The sequence below is a fragment of the Dendrobium catenatum genome, unplaced genomic scaffold, assembly GCF_001605985.2.
Source record: "Dendrobium catenatum unplaced genomic scaffold, ASM160598v2 fragScaff_scaffold_455, whole genome shotgun sequence".
Classification (NCBI taxonomy): domain Eukaryota; kingdom Viridiplantae; phylum Streptophyta; class Magnoliopsida; order Asparagales; family Orchidaceae; genus Dendrobium; species Dendrobium catenatum.
Genome location: NW_021318917.1, coordinates 752,665 through 771,449, shown reverse-complemented (window position 1 = coordinate 771,449; position 18,785 = coordinate 752,665). Strand labels below are relative to the sequence as shown.

Sequence of the window (18,785 nt, the reverse complement as noted above, 5' to 3'; positions counted from 1 at the left end):
ACCAATTTAAGAAAGAGTCCATGGATTCAGAGTAGTTTACTTTAGTCGAGAAAAAAAATTCATGTAGCTGGCCCCATGAAATAGGATAAAGGTTTGATGTTGTTGTTGATATTGTATTCATTTGTATTGCTGATCTTGTTAAGTACTATTGTAGATGGTCCTTCTATTTTTTAGTTTTAATTGATTATATGAGCTCAACCCTATCTAACCAACAAGATAAATTTGAATTCAGCCTGGCGTGTCTGTTAAAAAGGTCAATTACGTAAGTTTGTCAAGATAACATCCAAGGTACTTACCATGCTCCAAATGTATTTGGCAGGAATCCAGGTCTGCCACTTGCTTGGAGGTGGAACTGGCTCAGGCATGGGGACACTACTCATATCCAAAATCAGAGAAAAGTATCCGGATCGAATGATGCTTACCTTTTATGTATTTCCTTCCCCAAAGGTTTCTGACACTGTTGTTGAACCATATAATGCCACCCTCTCTATCCAACAGCTAGTAGAAAATGCAGATGAGTGCATGGTTCTTGACAATGAAGCCCTCTATGACATTTTCTTTCACACTCTCAGGCTTAGCATACGTAGCTGTAAGTCCTAATAAATCCCTTGTCCAAATGTTCAATTTCTAATTTTTTTCTTTTTCCTTTGAATGAATGCTAACTTTGTTCATGTAATTCAGTTGGTGATCTTAATCACTTGATCTCTACAACCATGTGTGGAGTTACCTGCTGCCTTCGATTCCCAGGGTAACTCAACTCTGACCTTCGAAAACTTTCAGTCAAAGGAAAACTTTCTTTTTCCTTTGAATGAATGCAAACTTTGTTCATGTAATTCAGTTGGTGATCTTAATCACTTGATCTCTACAACCATGTTCTCATGTTTGTACTCCTGACATCTCGTGGGTTTCAGCAATACAGGTCCCTCACAGTTCCTGAGCTCATCCAATAGATGTGGGAATTAAAGAACATGATGTGTGCCTCCGATCCACGGCACAGTGGCTACCTCACTGCCTCAGCAATGTTCAGAGGCAAAATGAGTAAAAAAGAGGTGGATGAACAGATGATCAATCTGCAGAACAAAAACTCATCATATTTCGTCGAGTGGATCCCAAACAATGTCAAGTCGACCGTGTACGATATCCCTCTAACCGGTCTGAAGATGGCATCGACATTCATAGGGAATTCAACATAGATTCAAGAGATGTTTCATCGTGTGATCAAGAAATTTACAATGATGTTTTGCAGAAAGGCATTTCCACTCTGGTTCACTGGGGAAGGCTTGGAAAAAATGGAGTTCCCTGAGGCAGAGAGTAATATTCATAATCTGGTTTCTGAATAATAGCAATATCAGGATGCTACAGCTGATGATGAGGAGGGTGAGTACGGTGAATATAATGAATTATCTACAGTTTTGTAAATTAACCATTCCATTTTTATTGAATCCAAGGCAAGGAAAGTGTGATGAGGAAGAACTTCTGCTCAGACGATGAGCTCCTCGATAATTGATTTCTTCCTTTTCTAATGCTCGCACTGAGGATTTATCTGAAGTTTCTTCATCTGCTAGAATTGGATAAGAGTGATGTTAATGGAAATCTTGGTTGTAAAAGCAAAACGATGAGCTTGAAAAGAAATATAAGATTTGTATGAAATTAATGTAATATATTGATTATATACATATAAAGTTTGAAGTAGCTTTTTCTTTTTTCTGAAGGTGAAAAAATCTTGTAATTCTCTATTGATGAAATAATTTTTTTTTTTAAAAGAGAAATAGATTTTATAAGTTCTCAAATGTGTTATTTTTATAAATTCTATTGGAGATTAATTCTTGGCAATCGAATTATTAAGTAATTGAGAGTTGGAATGTAATCTATTCATTAAATTGAAGTATCGTGAAATCATATATCTTAGTCACATTATATGTGGCTTATTATTAAACATGAGACCTATTATGACACATAATAATTGTTGTACTTAATGACAAATTCCATCACAATAAGGTGTTAGCAAAGCATGTCTATTAGGACACCTTAAAGGTGTCATTTAAATACTATTCCATCAAAATCATATGCCATTAAAGTTTAGTTTTTAAGGCACATAAGGATGTCCTTAATCCTATGCCAACGGCCACCTAAGCGACACCATTGGTTGATGTCCTAATAGAACATGTGCCCTAATATATACATATAAAGACACTTTAAGGTGTCTTAATAGACATTATTTTTTGTAGTGAAGGTCCAAGGGATAAAGAAAGTCATTCACATCTTCCTGAGAGCATGCAAGGGAGTAGAAATGAATTCTTTATTTAGGGGGAGGGTGAGCCTGAGCAGGTGTTTATCATTGAATGGACCATTATTGTAATTGAGAAAACTACCTAGAGAGGCGGTTGAAGAGAAATATGTTAAGAGGATGCAAATAGGAGAGGTGACCTACACACAAAAATAGAATGCAATATGAATATGCTTAGGTTTTCTTTGATATAAAAAAGATAAAGGCTTACTAAATACGCTAATAAAATTTTTCATCAAGTAATAACAACATAGAGAAGAGTGTTGATCCCAAGAAAAAGTGTTCTACTTAATTGTAATTAAATTATTACTATCTAATATAGATGCATAATTTATCCTACAGAATGAAAAATATTTATTTCTAAGTATTTATCACATAATGAAGACTCACAAGAAGTATAAATACTAATGTAAATAAAGTGTTCCATACTAATGAATTCCAAATAATATAGTTTTCTTAATGAGATTTTTAATTTAATATGTAGATCATAAAATACGCATCCATAGATCTCTATCAAATTTATCAAGGTGAAAATAAGGACTCATTGTCTTCCTACAATTATAGTATCTCCATAGAACCTAAATGGTATAATATCCTATGTCTAAGCATACCAAAATTATATTTCAATATTTATATTTATTCCAATATTTCTCCATCGAGGCAGTATATCACACTAGATATTAATTTCACATATGGATTTTATATGCATTAAGTTTGAAATGGGATATATTAAATATTTATAAACAAATTCAAAGCACAAGAGTCTACATTACTACTTGCTATGTATTTACAACATTAGCCCAACACTCAAATATTTAACTAGATATAGATGACACAAAAAATAAACTCATGTTCATTTCATTAATATAACAAAAAGATACAGGGGAATTAATAAAGATAAATATTAATTGAAAGGATCAATTGATATTCTCCAAACCATTTTTCCTCCAATAGTATAATTACATACAAAATAAAGGCTAAGATCTCCAAATAAAAGTATGTTTCCCTTTCCTAATCTCCCTTAGATTTTACTCTGAGGAGAACTAAAGAAAGACACTTAAAAGTATAAGAATCCATCAAAAAGGATAGAAATCCTAAATAAAAAACTAAAAATCTACTAATAATAGGTGCAAAAATTTCCTTAGGAACCATGATGCTCAAAATGGTGGTTATATAACACTTTTAGTAGCTCAACTTTGCATTGTTTTCCCTTTTATGGTGATATGCTTGCTCGGCGTATCAGCTAGCTGAATTGATGCGTCTTTTGGTTAGATTTATATGGATCAATATTTTATTAACTACTTTGACTTTACATTGGAATAGTTGAGCGCTGTGGCACTGGAATGTGCGATCAGCAATATTGTGAAGATTGATTCTCTTATTTTCAAATTCTTGAGACTTAAGTTCTTTGGTGCAGATTTCTAACTCTGCATCACCATGGAATGCTGTGAAGTTGACCATAGCTCTTCCTGGGTACTAATTTATTTAAGTTTTTTCCTAATTCTATTGTAATGTGATTACATGATCTAGCATCGAGCTGTTGCCTACATTGCGGTGTTGGCAGTTGAAGTGCTCTGCACTGGTTCAACACTTGCGAATTTTTTTCTTTTCCTAAGATATTTTTTTTACACCATTAGTTAAAAATCACTTTTTTATTGAATTTAGAGGCATGAAATTGTATTAAATTTACACTTAATAAATTCTCCTAGCATAAACTCCTGCTTGTCCTCAAGCAATGGTAAACTCACTTATTGATTAACTTAATAGTCAAAGGAAAAGTTGATAATTTAAAATTATTAAAATATACATAACATTCTATAAGTAATTTGGAATAATCAAAATTTTAATTCTAATTTTAAAGTTCATATTAATTATATTAATTAGTCACTCTTGCAATTGCTTGATTTGAACCTATCCACTTTGAGTGTTGCTGTAAAATTGACCAGCAATTTTTGAAAAATAAAAAATAAATTACTTAGGGAATAGTTGTGCTTGTAGATAAATTAGAAGTTTAGTTGTAAACCATCTTATGTATTAGTTATCTTACCTTTTCCAGTTTGATTTAGGTATTTGGATGCTTTTTGGATTTGAGTTTCAACATACACCAATTTTTTAAACATCTTTTTTCCTTTTTCATTTTTTTTTTCATATTATTTTCTTTTTCATTCATGTGGAGTATATATTTAATGATTTTGAATATCAATTTTTCTTTCATCCTTCTACAACTATAATTGATTTAATCTAAGGATTTCATAAAATCACTAATTTCATATTTAAGTTTACTGTGATCTTCTTGATTTAAGCAACTCACTTCTTTTCCCTATGCTATAATACTCATTTTTTAACTCACTAGTATGTGCATTAGTGTATAGTTTCTAACATTAAAATAAGTCAAATACTTCGATAATCGATGTTTGCTAATTATCAAGCTTTTTAAATTACATATTATTAAATAGCATGTGTTATGTAAAGAACAATTTTCAATAGTTAAGCATTAGCAAAATATAGCCAAATGTAAAAGAAACAAAAATAATAAATTACACATCAACAAATAAAAAATGAATATAAAATAAACATGCCTTTTCATTAAATGATAATAAGTTCAAAGGCATTATAATACAACTACAAAAGAAAATTAATAGATAAGAAGTGTATGAAGCACCATTCTTCTGATCTATCGCCTTCCTAAATCCACATAATCTATCCTTATCAGATAATAATAATAATGGCTCTCATGGACACAATATAAAAACACTAGCTTTACATCACGATCAGAAGATCACAAGGACCCCCAAGCAAAAGAATTGAAAAAAGAAATAAAAGAAAACTAAGCTATAAATAAATGTTGCAATTTTTGGACATAAAAGTTAAAAGGAAAGTTTGTTGAAGTAACTGTATGATCATCAATTTTCCATTATAACACTTTGGTGAGTGCCACAATGTTATTAACAAAACAACAACCTTATTACAAGTTCATTTTTAATTCAATTAAAGCACTGTAGCAATCATCTACTTTAAGCACCACATTGCTTACACATGTCAACCATTGTAGTAGTTACCCTTATTAAAACAACACTTTGATTCCAAATATTATGTGTTACTATGCCATGTGACCTACACCATTGCAATATCTATCAATTTTACCATTTTTTCATTTTATGCTAGACTATAATTCCGTAGCACTGATGCTATCAATGACATAATGATTCAACTTCTATAAATTAATTTATTATTCTTTAGTAAATAATATAAATTTAATTCCTTTCATTTCCTTTATCTTTGAATTTTCTAAAGAGTAATGGCTCCAAAGTTACTTGAAAGAAGAGTTCTTCTTTCTCATATGAGTAAGTTCATTTCTTTAGAGGCTGTGGAAAGATTTGCAGAATTGGTGTTTAGTAAAATATTGATCCATTAGTGTGGTTTCTAGAACCCTAGTCATCTTGTAGTGCAAACTATTATAACTAGAGATTGGGAATATTTCTACGAGGAACCCTTTGTTACCATTATCAATGTTAAGATGGAGATTTTTGCTAATGTAAAAGAGGTTGTTGAGAATAAATTCTTTATAAGGGGTAATTGGGTCCCTTTCAATTAAATTGCTATAGCTACAATTTACAAGCTTCTTAACATTGAACTTGATGAATATATGCCTTTCATTAGAACCTTATTGACCCTGATGATAATTTGAATTTTTTTATGTTATCCTAATTGTGGATCCTATTAGAAGAAAAAGTAAAATTGAATAAGCAATTTTATAGTTACCTTTCTTTCCCAAACCTCTAAATGTTACTATTACTTGATTTCATCCCGTATGCTTCTTAGAAAAAATTCTAGTGAAGTAATCCGTTATCATGCTCATTTAATTATGTTATTCAAATGGGCTATTCTATTAATGTTGGCAATATTATTTTCTTTCCTTGATGTAAATCACTAAGGCTAATTCTTTATTTGATTTTGGGCACCCCTCTCTTATTTATTATTTATGTGTTATGCTAGTGTAAAGGAGGACAAATTTATGGAGTAGCTTTTTTATTATTGCAAACCTAACTAAGATAAAAATCATGGGTTTTAGGAATGCTAATAAAGAGGGTGTTGAGGGTGGTTCTAATGAGCTAAAATTGACTAGTAGGACTAGTAGCAGTATTAGAAGTAGGAGTGTTTAGACTCATAAAACTTTTGGTGATCATGTGACTAAGTTGACAAAAAAAAAAGGATGAGTTGACAAAATTTTGTGAGGGATCAAGAGACTGGCAGTTTGAGACGAAGATGAGGATGGACTATAGCATGGATCACTAGGAATACAATATAGATACACTTTTGATTTCAGGGATGCACTTTTTGGAATGTTTGGGAGTAGACCATTTGTTGAGCAAATAGATCAGCTTCAATTTCTAGCCGCACCTATGTATATTTCTTTTGTTTTGAAGCCTTGAGAGAAAGACTATAGAGAGGATGATGATGAGGAAGAGAAAGTTCTTGATTCTTTTGGGTTGGGAGTCTTCTTATTTGGCTTGAAGGAGATGAGGGAGAGTGGATGTATGTTATCATTAGTTTGTAACATGTTATTCTTTTATTGCTTTCGAATTCTTTTGCTTTGGGGGAGATCCTAGTGTTGTGATGATTTGTTATGGTGGTGATGTTGTGATGGGCATGAGAGCCATAGTCATATTGGATGTGATTGAAGAGTGGTTCCTTAAGCACTAGTTATCTTGTTATTAGTATTTCATACGTTATGTTCCTTTATATCATTTATTTATGAAGCATGTGTTATTAAATGTTGTTAACATATGTTTGTATGTATGTTTGATTTAATTCTCATTATGTTTAAAACTTTTTACATGTCTTTTATAAATATGTACACCTTTTGATTATTTATTTAGCCAAAATAAAATAATAAATAATAAATAAATAAAATTAGGATAATAATAAAACCTTATATTATAGTTTGACTGAACACTACAGTAGAATTCATAGCTTAAAAAACTTAATAATTAACCAACTTAAATAATTTATGATATTAACTTGTCTTGAATTTATAAGTTATGCAATAATACATTGACTATTAAATTAAATGATGAATAATAAAGGTTAAAGAATAGATATGGGTAGCTTAAAATGGAAATCATGGTAACTCAAAATTGGAATTAGTTATCTTATTAAATCCTTTCATTAAAATAATTAAGATTGTAAGAGGATATATGCAAAATTGATATTCAAAATCATTAATTGTGTACTCCTTGAGAATGAAAAGAAGAGAAAAGTGAAAAGAGTAATTAAATAAATATTTTGTAAAAGAACAAAAATAAGAAGAGTACATTAAAAAATAAGTGTGAGTTAAAAGCTTAAAAACCAACTCCAACCATATAATAAAAGTTATAAAGGATAAAGAAAGAAAACTTTTATAGCTAATGGAGAACTAAAGACTTTTCATTTTAACTACAAATGTAGGGGTGTCAATTTTTGACACGACCCAAAACTCAACCCAGAAAAATTCAGGTTCAGGTCAACCTGTTTGTGAAATGGGTCGGGTTCAGGTTGACCCGACAACCCAAAAATGACCAAAAAACCCTCTGCCCGTGTCTGCTACCTGCCCTGCCTGGTCGAAACTAAGTTCACGTATTGTGCAGTGCCACCCAAAGCATCCCTACTCCCGAAGCGACAAAGCCTCAAGTCGAGTGGGTGCGTCGAGTCGTGTCTTGAGCAGCGAAGCATCAATTCAAGTGTCCCAAAGCATCGCATGTGCAGTGCATGCTGAACTCGAAGCATGCTGTGCGCGGACCGTGCGGTGCATCTCGAACCCGAAGCATCTCTGGCTCGCTACATCGCATGCTGCCACTGTCGCCTGCCACTTTTCCACTGTTGCCGCTGCACCACAATGAGTATTTCAAAATTCTTGATCGGGTCAAGTCAACCAGGAAACCCATGTGGTTCGGGTCTGGATTGAAAAAGATGACCCGTTTATAAAAATGGGATGGGTTCGGGTTGACCCATTTAAAGCCGGGTAAATTCAGATTCGACTTGAACCAGACCCACTGACCCGAATTGACACCCCTATACAAATGCACTAATCTTTAGGTTATCTTATTCATTTCAAGATTCAATATTCAATGTTATATTCATAACATATAAATTTAAAATAAGCAATGGCAAGAGTGAATGATTATGATAATTGTTAAGGAGTTTTTAAACTAGAATTAGAACTTTTTTCATTCTGAATTACTTTAGATCGTCATGCATTATACTATATTTTAGTAATTTGAAATAATCAGGTTTTCTTTTGGTTATTAATTTAATCAAAAGTGAACCTTTTTATTGTTTGAGGACATTATATACTATGTATTGCATTTGAATTTAAGTGAAAATTTGTTATTTTATTTATTTTTGTATATGAAATACTAAGAAATGTCAAAAAAATATAAAGTATCATATAGTGCCATGGGGCATGTTGAAATAACTTCGTGCATTGAAATAAACACTATTGATACACAATTTTGTCCATTGAAATGCCATCCCTTATATTTGCATAGTTGCGCTACATTGAGCATTAAGCTTGTAAGTGTTAGGTTCTCAATAAAATGAATGTCGCTATACTACAATTCAAATGCCTTAGTGTTAGAAACCCTACATAGGTGTCAAAGTGCTCAGATTTTTAGAGCATCATGGCATAACATTTACAACTTCCTAGAACCATATCTAACATTATAAAAGGATGTGTCTGTTCAATTAGTAACCATTATGCATCAATAAGCACTACAGTGGAGCAAACCTATCAGTGTCGAGGCACTAGTTCAACTTTAAGTGCCATAATTCCACTTTATCAAGCATCATAGTGCTTAAGGAAATTTTTGTAATTCCCTATAAATAGATGTTCAGTTCTATTTTTAAAGGATTTCAATCACTTTAGTAAAATTTAGCACATTTTAAGTGTACTTATCTAATACCCTCTTAGAGTAAAATCTAAGTGAGGCTAAGAAAGTGCAAGGTACATTCTTTGGTAGAGTTTTTCCTATTTTTGGATAAAAAACTTTATAAGTGGAGGAAGGAGTCTAAAAAAGATACTTTATTCTTCTTGGTGATAAAATTCTATAACTTCTCATGTACTTTGATTCTTCAATAAATAAAACAAAAAGAGTTTACTAATTATTTATTTTATGTCTGGTTATATATCTTATTTTTGATTGATGGTGTAAAGAGCATATTAATTAATAATATAGACTCTTATACTCTAAAGAATTTATAGATGTTTTTAATAGATCTCTTTATTCATTTAATGTATATAATGGTCATTAGTGTAATTAAAACTTTGTGTGATGTATAGCCTTGACCGAGGAATACAAGAATAATCAGTAGTAGTGAGATAGAATGTTGGCATGCCTAGACATAGGACATTTGAATATTCTAGCTACTTTAGGGATATAAAAACATTAAGTGGTCAGCATATATTCTTTTTATCACTATATGCTTGATAAAGATATAGGGATGCATATGCTCTGATCAATATTTAAAATTTTGAGTATTATTAGGAAAAACATGTTATATTTGCATGCATCAATCCAAAACATTTTATTAAAATTAAACTAACTAATTTACTTATTTTTATTCTATGGTAGGAACTAAAAAAACTTAATTTTTATTTCAGGTGGATAATTTATACAACTAGAGTAAACAATAGTAGTTTTATTGTAAGTAAGCATAACTATTCCCCTTGGTATAAACACTATACTTCATCAATTTATTGCATGATTAAATTTGTATACTTGTGTATATTTAAGTGGGATTTATGTGCTAATATATCAAAGAAAATCTAATTATGATTAAATCTTGTATGTTTCATCTAGCTAATCTTAGATAGAATGATTCTTGATAAACTACACAAGCCCCACCACATCATTAGGGCATGCAATTCTTGTCACCTATTGTGGACTCATGCACTACTAAATATGGAGCTATTCATAAAAGGGTGGATTTAACAAATAGTGACTGAGGTATTATTGTAGACAATTATATTGGGCATGTAGTTATCTATTGTGTTGGAGCACATAATACTTATCTCCTTACAGAGAATTGCGTCCTACTCTATCTTGAGCTCATCACAATGGGGAGTCCCATATATAATTGATGAGGCATTTATTGTAGAGTTTTTGTGGTTCATTTAAATGAGATTTTTAGTAGTACGACACCTATCCTATTTTTTCTAAGATAATCGTAGAAAAATCCATGCATTAAACAATAATTTCAACTATTGAATTTGAAATTTTTTTTATTTCTTATCATTTTTTTAGAAATATTTTATTTGATATTTTTGCTTTCTATAATAAATATTAAACCTAATCATGTTTTCTTTTCTTAATTGTTTTTTGATTTAAATTATGAGTTTAAAAATCTTGTAAGATTTTAAATTTGTGCAAATTTTTTTTTTATTCTTTTCCTTACAACATTTAGATTGTCCATAAGAACTTTCATATTCAAGAGTTTTTTCCTTATGGTTTTCCCCTTTTTTTTCTTGATTTCAAAAGGGGGAGGTTGTTTGTATTTTTATTTGAAGTTATTTTAGTTTTCTTTGCATTATTTGTGTTTTGATTTGAAGTTCTTTGAGTTTTGTTTGCATTATTTGTGTTCTGATTTTATGTTCTTTTAGTTTTGTTTGTGTTGTGATTTGATGTCATAATGGATGTGAAAATCCTCTCAGAGGGAGGTTTTTAGGGTTATTTTTGTTTAAAGTTTTATTGTGAACTTGGTTTTGTGTCTAAAGTTTTTTTTTATATGTTTGTATTTTTATGTTTGTTTGCCTTGTAGATTGTTTTGTGTTTATTTCTAAACATCAAAACTAAAAGAAGGGATGAATTTTTATTTTACCCATGGTGTTTATGGTTTATTCATTAAGGGAGAACTTAGGAGAGAAGAACTGTTATTTGTAATTAAAATAATAAATATTTTTGCCATCATAAAAAAAGGGAGAGATCGTTGGAAACAAGATTGAGAATATTATTTTTTTATGATACCAAAATATTATTATTTTGATTATTTTTTTATTTCTCCTAGCTTGAATTAGATATTTCTTGTTATTTTTGTGTGTACTAACATTTAAGGTAATTCATTTACTAATTCAGACTACTGAAGACTTCAAGACAAGGGTAGAATAGGATGTCTTATAATAAAGTCTGTATATTTTTATTTTTTAAATTCTTGAGTCTGAGAAAGAGTAAATGTAATTGGGTAACTTACACACACACATAATGGGAGAGTTATAAACCTTTTAAGTTTGACCATATTGCACGATATTAAATCATACTTATGTGATTTGATAGTTTTTCCTCTAGAATGCAAATAATTAAATCAGCTAAATTTTTTTTGAATTATTCATACTATACGATGTCAGGTCACACAAATGACTGACAGATTATGAAGTTCCTTTCATCCCTAATTATACCATATGAACTAGTTCATTTTGAATTGTTTATACTGCATGATGTCAGGTTATACAAATGATTAACAGAGTATGAAATTCCTTTTTTGTTATTCATACCACACAAAATAGTTCATTTTAAACTGTTCATATTGTATGATGTGAGGTCATACAGACAACTGAAAAAGTATAAAATTTATTTCATCCCATATTATACCATACGAACTTGTTCATTTTAAACAATTTATATTATACGTTGTCATGCTATACAAATGATTGATAGAGTATGAAAGTATGATCGTACATGGTCGTATCATATGAATATATTTATTTTTTAACTTTTCATATAGTATGATCTAAATTCATATAGATAACTAACAGTGTATGAAACTAAGTTCGTCCTAGTTCTTACTAAACAAAGCCCTACTTTTTTTAATTGATCGTATCATATAATCTACGATCGTGCATTATGAAGTTAAGTCATTTGACTTATAATTTTTATTTTTTGCACAATTTTTTATGCAATTTCTATATAAGGAGTCCTAAAAATTATCATCCTATCCTTTTCTTTGAATTTCTCTTGAGAGTGACCTTTTGGAGAGTGTGTTTAGGAGAGATTTTATGAGTGAAAAGTGAGAGATAAAGTGAAGAGAAGTTGTGAGGGATTCAAAAGGTTGCTCAAAGTGAGGATTTATTTTTTTTCTTTTTCAAGTTTCTACCAACCATCTTTGGAGGCTCTTGAGAGAAGATCTTCAAGACTGGATCAAGGTTCTCTGCCTTCACCAGGAGGGTAAAAAAGGAAGTGATGATACTCTACCTTCACTAGGAAAATGAAAAATGATGAATAGGTACTCTACCTTCACCATGAGGATGAAATAGGATGAGAAGATATGCTACCATCACTTGGATAGTGTAAAAAGTGATGGTTCTCTTCCGCATTGGGTTTGTGGAAGAAAGTTTGTAAGGCATTCTCTACCTTGTTATAGGGGAAAAAGGAGAGTCACTTGTGTTTAGTACAATACCTAGAGAAGGAGTTTGCAAAGAGTGGATGTAGGTCTAGTTGGACCGAGCCACTATAAAATTAAGTGTCCTTATAATAACTTTATTTTTCCCACAATTTTTTCTACTTTTAAATTATATGGTTAGAAAATTATATGTAAAAATAATCTCTATAAATAATTACATATTTCAAGATAAGTGTTTTCATATTTCATAAAGTTCAAAAAGGTTTTTCAAAATCCAAGAAAATTTTAAAACAACCAATTCACCCCCCTCTTGGTTAGCCTTGGTACAATTCTATTAGGTTTAACAACCTACACGAGCCTACAACCATGTGATACACTTACTTGGTAAGCATAGACTCAATGCTTGAAATTTAAATAAACATATAAATACAAATGTAAATGTAAGACTATAAACGGGCATAATGCTTACAATACCTTAGATCAATTAAGTATTTTTGTTGGCCTCGTTCGCTTAGTTGCTAAGATGAAGCCAATCAAGAATGGGATATTCTTACTCGCATAACCATAGACTCAAATGTAAATAAACATACAAGTATGAAAAATTCAACAATACATGCATATACAAGGGTGACTTCTTTATACATAATAGGGATATATAAGATTATAGAAGATTGTACAAAACATGAACACACAAGACTGAACCATACATGCATGTACATGATTGAAATTTAAATAAAAATGCATCTAAAATAAATCTAATAGCCCAAATATTTAATTAAATATAAATTTATATTTGAAAATTTTAGTTTTTACTAAAGATGGATAGAGAAGATTATCCCTAGTGGAGTCGCCAGAAAAATCTATGGTCAAATTTTCCTTCTTGTCACACAAGATTTATTTTAAAATTTTAGCTTTAGATTTTCTTAGTTAAATATGTATAGATTGACATTATACCATCCTAAAGTACAAACTAATATCTCACTATAAATTTATGAAGAGAAACCTCTAATTTATATTCATGATCAAATATATCATAAGGAATATTCAATTCAACCTAGAGGATAAAAAGAATATTCACCTATCATTTAAATCATAAAACTAAATCAATGACTATGTTTTCATAATCAAAATTATATAATAAATATTTAAATCATCCCTAAGGATGGAAAGGCATATTGAGTTATCATTTCAATTATAAAAGTATATTAATAAATTAATTTTCATAATCAAACTATATAAGGCATATTCCATTTATGCATAAACAAAAAATAAATATTCATTTATCATTTAATCATAAAGATAACATCATTTATTTAGTTTCATAATCATATATATAAGGAATATTCAAATTATCCCAAAGAATAAAAAGTATATTCAATTATCTTATAATTATGAAACTAAACCAATATTTAAAGCTTAGATATGTGTCCATAAATTAATCCCCTATCTTAGAAAATAAATTAAGGTAGAGTTTATTTTAATTATAGGTTTTAGACTCACTATAGGGGCAAGTCCCTATATTTAATTATATCTCTTAAGAGAATACTCTCGATTAAAGTGAAGACTAAAATTTTCAAATGCATACATGTTTAAAGAAATGGTTGGGCTAATAAGATTTCAATACATAGGCTTTAGATTATAAATTCAAATGTTGCACTTGGAAATTTGATTTATATTTTAGATTTTTAAAATTTTAAATAATAAAATAGAATAGGAATGTGCATATACTAAGGGGGTGTATACAATATGAACTTAAACTTTCCTAAAATAAGCTACTAGATAACAATGCTAAGAACATTCAATCACCATATGAATGAAAGATTAGATATGTTCTATCCTAGGAGTCAAGGAATTATAATTTAGAAAACTTTTTAATCAGGACTATCCAATATTTATATGATCTCTTAATGAAAGGAAGCTTAAATAACAATGTAAATAAAAGAACTTTTATTCATTTATAATTTTAGAGTATAATCCAGGGTCGGCTGTAAAGAAATTGTGGCTAAGCTCCACCAATAATAAGCTTAGATTTTAACTTCTTTATAAAATAGATTTGCATATAATTGTTTATTTTTTTTCTTCAATATTTTGAATGCTGGGTGGGTCTTCTATATTATTCCAAAAGATAATGATCTTCAAAAGAAGAATAATAATTTCCTTTTGGAACCTATATATGTATATAAATAATAATTTTCAATCTTTTATAAATCTTTGAAAGTTTCTGAAGGTTATTAAATCTTTAGGTACTAGCTAGAGGCTAACCAAGATTGGTGTAAATTGCATATTTTAAGAAATTCTTCAAAGAAAAAAAATTCTTTAAAAACTTTTCAAACCCACACACGATTATCGATATAAAGGATATGAAAATAAGTAAATTTCACATCAATGAAATAAATAAAAAATTTCAACCACATATATAATTATAGAAAATAAAGTGCAAAAAATAATAAGAATGAACACACCAGAAATTAGTGGTTCAGTCAACCTAACCTAGGTCCACTATTTGGAGACTCCCTCTCTAAGTATTGCACTAAATAGTAATGACTCTCCTTTTGCTCCCATAACAAGACAAAGAAGTATGTATATACACTGTTTCATCACCCCAATGCTTTAGAGAACTGTGACTCTTTTATAAGCAGATAACCTCAACTCTATTTTTACCCTCCAGGTGATGGTCAGAGAACCACAACTCTATTTTCACCCTCTTGGTGAAGGTCAAAGAACAAAAAATTTATTTGTACCCTCCTAGTTATGGTCAGAGAATCACAACTCCATTTTTACCCTCATGGTGATAGTTAGAGAACCACGATATTTACTAAAGAACTTCTTCAGATCCATAGAGAATCTAGACAGACACTTGCAGATACTAGAAAATATTCTTGCTTAGAGAAACTTTCTGACTCCCAACACAACTTCTCCCTCACAAATCTCCCTCTCTTCTCTCACAAACCTCTCCTTCTCTCCCTAAAGGCTCTCTCTTTTAAAGTCTCAACAACCAAAGATTTTTTAATATAAGTAATATAAAACTTTAAGTAGTCCGCTTCAAGAAACCATAATTTTTAAGAGATCCATCTTCTGTTGGTACAATACGATACACATATCGTATCATATGATCAGTATAATTAAGATTCGTCTAGTAAGGTTTTACTAGCAAATTATTCAACCTTTATAACATTTCATATAGTACGATCCAAACATCATATGGTATGAGCTATAGAAATTCCTTCTGTTCATTTGGGATGACCCTTGGGACGACCAACTTTGTACACTCGATCATCCAAAACTATGGACATTATACAATATAATCAGTACAAAAATTATGGATTTCATTTCGTATGATCTCTTTGATGACCAATTTTGTATACGGGTAATCATAGAGTTTGAATTGTATCATACAATATGATTAGTCACAATAATTATACATGCTTTTATTGCATGATATCGAGGGGTTAGTTAGAAATATTTTAATTAGGGCGTACAATACAAAAAAAATTACATTATACGATCACCATATAATTAGTATCTTTCTTAACCTTTAGTGTCTAGGGTTTTGACATAGCACAATAGATCATATAATACGAACTAAAATTGTACACTATGCAACAAAGTTATATAATATAAAGAAAAAATTATATAGTATGATGTACTTAAAAAAAACTCTCTAAAAATATTTTTTTCTCTCCCCCTGTGTGTGTACAAGGTTTCTCAGTAATGATATCCATCCAATTACATGATATGACTTAAGAAAAGAAAAACTATATAATAAAATGAAAACTAATTGAAACCCTAGTCTAACTAGTCTTGAGCTGATCAGAATTGCAAGTGAAAAGTGGAGTGATTTCCTGAAATACTATAACACACAAAAACAAAATAAAATATAATAAAAATAGGATAAAGCAGTAACATACATAATTATATTTGTTATCAACAAAATCACAGAACTTATATCAGATTTGTAATAATCTCCCTCATTTTTATGATGGCAAACATTATTGTTTAGGATTTTTAAAATGTTGTTTTCCTCAAAACTCCCCCTTAAATGAAGAAAAAAATAAATAACAACACAACAATAATAATATAATTCTAACCCATTTTTTTTAATTGATCTTCTCTACTAAATAATAAATTTACCTCATTATTAGAAGAAATCAACAAGAAATGAATTGACCCACTAAAATTCAAAAAGGCTAGAAAATCATTCTTGTCAACCCTAGCTCAATCACCTTAGAAGTCAAAATCTTTTTGAAAGAAAAATATAAATAAAAAAAGAAATTAGACAGGAAATATGATCTTTTCAAACTTCATTTCAGAAAAATATCTAATAGAACAATATTGAAAAGTAATCAATAAAAAATTCTGATTTTCAAATTCAAGTGTAAGAGATATCTATTAGCATAGAAAGTCTTGTAAGATTTTAAGGATTTGAAAGAAAGGCAAGCTAACTCTTAGTGGACTCATTTTGTGCATCTTTATCAGCTTTTGGCACAAATTGTGCATCTTTTTATTTTTGATACACTTCATGCTTCTTGTGATTATTTGGTAATCATTGCGCATCTTTTTAATTTTTGGGCTCATTTCGTACCTCTTTTATTTTTTCATGCTTTCTTCCTTTTTGAATCTTTAAAAAACTTCTTAGTTGTGAGATTATCTTCCAAATATGAGATAGGATAAACTCACTCTCTTACATAAAGAATATTAAACCATAAAATAGATTCCTATCCATATGATAAATACAAACAACCTAATTAAGTAAACCTCAAAGAGATTCACTGACTTAGAACATTATTCATATGCAATATATTATTGTAGGAAAATAAAATAGATTGCTATTTAAAATTCTAATTTTCAATTTTGAAATGAATTTTGATTCAGAAAGAAAATACACCACTAAAGTAGTTAGAGAAAAAGAAATAACCAGTAATGTTTCTTCCTTTAAATATTTTAGAGGAGGCAATCACTGCTTACATGTTTTTGAATAAAAGAACAAGTCTAAAGTGTTAAAAGAGATAAAATCAACATTAGAAATGAGTAGTGATCTGATTCATAAAATAATTGAAGTAAATCAATAGAAAATAATAAATATAAAATAAGAACTCATAAATAAAAATAAAGACACAAAAAAAGAGAAATAAGAATATCATAAATAGAAAGCATCAATTTCAAGCATGAAAGTCTATCACACATAGCAGGGTTCTTAAGGTGCTGAAGGTTTCAAAGGTCAGTAGTTTTGTAAAGATATTAGGAAGTTGATTTTTAGTGGCTGTGTGGTGTAACTCTATCTTTTTTGTTAACATTAACCCTATTGAAATTGTGCCTTATCTCTATGTATTTTCTCATGGAATGTTGGATTAGATTCTTTGAAATGTATATGGTACTAGTGTTATCACAAAAGATATGAATGGTGCCTACAGGTAATCCTAAATCCAATATTTATTACTTTAACCAAAGGAATTGGGCCACACAACTTCCTAAGGCTGTGTATTTAGCTTCAGTAATGAACAATGCAATTGAGTTTTATTTCTACTGGACCAGGAGACTAAGGAATTCCTTATGAATTAATATCTTCCCAAAGTGCTTTTCATATCAGCTATATATACTGCAAAATCTGAATTAAAATATCCTATAATTTTAATGGAAGTACTATGCCTATGATACCAGATTTCTAAGTTTTGTGTTCCTAAGAGATATCTAAGGATTCTCTTTACAACAATCAAGTTGGACTCTTTTGGATTAGCTTGAAAACTAGCATAGAGACAAATACTAAACATAATATCACATCTACTAGCAGTCAAGTAAAGAAGTGATCTAATTATTCTTCTATATTTCTTTTGATCAACATATTTTCCTTTTGAATCCTCATCCAATAGAATATTGGAACTCATGGGAATGTTTATTGTCTTGGCTTTATCCATTTCAAATTTCTTAAAGATGTCCTTAATGTATTTTAATTGACTAAGGAAAATTCCATCATCCTTTTGCATTATACTAAATCTAAGAAAGTATGTCAGTTCTCACATCATACTAAGGAAAACCCCATATTATTTTTGAAAATTCATCTTAAATTTTTTTATGAGAAGATCCAAATAGAATACCATCAACATAAATTTGAACAATGAGTAGATATCCT

At 29.8% G+C, this 18,785-nt stretch overlaps 1 pseudogene; it reads left to right on the top strand.

Annotated features, from left to right (window-relative positions):
* The first annotated feature begins 330 nt into the window (after positions 1-330).
* On the top strand, positions 331-8,166 carry LOC110097973 (annotated as a pseudogene).
* Positions 8,167-18,785: the final 10,619 nt, after the last annotated feature.